This window comes from Pteropus medius, unplaced genomic scaffold, assembly GCF_902729225.1.
Source record: "Pteropus medius unplaced genomic scaffold, Ma_sr-lr_union100, whole genome shotgun sequence".
In the NCBI taxonomy this organism is placed as follows: Eukaryota; Metazoa; Chordata; class Mammalia; order Chiroptera; family Pteropodidae; genus Pteropus; species Pteropus medius.
In genome coordinates this window covers 17,858,849-17,861,271 of record NW_024342467.1, presented here as the reverse complement: position 1 = coordinate 17,861,271, position 2,423 = coordinate 17,858,849, and the positions used below count along the sequence as shown (strand labels likewise).

At 41.3% G+C, this 2,423-nt stretch overlaps 1 pseudogene; it reads left to right on the top strand.

Annotated features, from left to right (window-relative positions):
- Window positions 1–2,126: 2,126 nt before the first annotated feature.
- On the top strand, window positions 2,127–2,209 carry LOC120602670 (uncharacterized; annotated as a pseudogene).
- The last annotated feature ends 214 nt before the right edge of the window (window positions 2,210–2,423 follow it).

Sequence of the window (2,423 nt, the reverse complement as noted above, 5' to 3'; positions counted from 1 at the left end):
TATGGTACACACGGATTAGAAAAACTTTTGCTGTGATTATATATATTTTTTGCTACTTTGTGTTCTCTCTGTTTCATTTAAATCTTGAATCCACCTTCAATTTTAGTGTTTCCACATGAAAAAAGGACTCGACTTAATTTCTAAAAACAAAGCCCTGGTCTGTGGTAGTTTTTGATTTTCATGGTGCAAATGCTCCTACAGTGGCTGATTTCAGGCTGCCAAGGGTTTAACAGCTGGTTCTGGGGAGCCTGTTGCCGCAAGTCACTGCTTCTGACCTTTGTTTGGGGGAATGCTTTTCTCCTGTTGTTTGTTTCCTTTTGGAGGGAGGTTAAATGTTTACCATCCTCCTTCCACCTTTTTACTCGCTGTCCAACCCAAGCTGAGCGTGAAATTTTTTCCTCCCAGGAGGTTGTAGCCTGCAGGGAGCAGTGTTCTTAGTTCCAATGGGCCGTGAGCGTTAGAGGAGCCTGACCTCACTTAGGCCTGTGGTTACCTAGTCTGTGGCTAGGTGACTGAGTTGACTTCTGAGGTTCAGTAGTAGGAAATTCACTTGTCTATCGATAAACCACATCTCTTAATCTAGTCTTTAACGGTAATAAAAATGGTGTGATGATCCCATCTGCTTACACTGTCTTATATTGCAATTCGTTCAGAGCAGGTACTGTTCTAATTAAGGGTTCTAATTAAGGTTGACACTCCTGTGCATTGTAGGAGGTTCGGCAGCATCCTGGCTTCTACCCATAGCTGCCGCTGGCATCCTTCCTCTTCCCTGCTCCCCCTCATGATGGTTGGTATTTGAGAGTGACTTCATGATAGACTGTGTTCTGGTTCTCCAAGGCTTTTACTGTTAAGCCCAGTGGGTGAAAAGAACAAGAAGGATGGGAAGAGTAAGGGAGGAATGCTGCTTTTCCACTTCCGGTGTTTTTTTTTCCCTACATGGAGGAAGATTAATGAGTGTAATAATGCACCTGGCCTCTTTTCGTCCCTTTGTTTCCTCCACCCCAGAAGACATGGAGTGACTTATCTGATTAAATATGAGAAGAGGGATACTGAGCATGTTTGCCAAAACCCCTTTTTCCTCTTGGGGTTGACTTGCCTTCAGGGAGCATATGTTATGCTCTCCTTATAGGGGCCTGCATGAAGACATGGAGGAGTCTGGTGTGGTCCAGCAGTGCCTGGGGTTTTGTGGGTACATCTGAATAATTTGGGAGTTCCATACTCAGAAGTTAACTATAATCCACAGATAAAAGCTATATCATCCACCTAGGGTCTGTCAGTAATAAAAATATTTTGACCCTTGTCTGTTTATCATTTTGCCTTTTTTTTTTTCATTTGGTTCAGAACTCAATCGTGAAAGAAAGATGCTAATTATTTGTCTCCTCAAAGACTCCAAAAGCCTCAAGTCTCTGCTGTACCGGTACAGTAACCTCTGTTTTCCTGACTGCCGCCTGTCTCAGCCCCGCACGTCTGTCCTCCGCAGCCATTAGAGCATTTAGTGAGCTAAAATGCAGAATGTGGTCATGGGACACTCTGGCTTTCAAGCCTTTCAGTAACATCCTCAGTACAACAGAAGTCCACATTCCTTAATAGGATACCGTGAGGGATACCTGTTGACCTTGTCAACCACAGCTAGGTTTTGCCTTAGTAAAACAATTCGTAACGCTGACTGTTCCCTCTCTTTGGATTTTTGGATTTACTCATGTTTGGCCCCTGTGGGAATACTCTTGTCTTTAAACTCTTCATTTGGTTTTCTTCTCAAGTGTTGCTTCCTCCAGGAAGTCCTACAGGATCCCCCACCCTTCTACCACTTCTCAGTGCTTATACTTGGCCAGTCATGGAGACTTCAAAGTACTTTTCATTATGCTGTTTTGAACAGCTGCTCCCTTCTTAAAAAAAAAATCCTTAAGCAGTTAATGGCATGCAAAGTTCTGGTTTCAAAGGAGACATCCTGCCACTAACATCAGCATCACCATCTGAATATCTTAAAAATTTTTTTTTCATTCTATAAGGTGATATTAGGGATATTACAGGATCTTATTGAATTTTGTGAATAATGTATTTATTATTAATGAATTAATGATTTAATCAATATAAATGTGGAAACGAACAAAGAAGAGACCCAAATATGGACCAATGGTGAAGACTGGTGGCATATGAGTCTGGTGGCATATGGATGATGAAAATACGTGTCTGACACTCTGAGGTCTGATGTGGAACATAACTAGTCTCTCTATTGGGACTTTCTACAGAGAGATGTTAGGAATACACAAAGGTGATATTCTTGTGTTGATTTTATAGACATAGATTTGGTATTAATGGAATAATGATAGAACCGTTAAATATTAATAAATGTATAAAGAACAGAGTGAAGCATTGTTCAACTATGACCATGTGTCGTGAGGCACAGTATATTATTGATAACC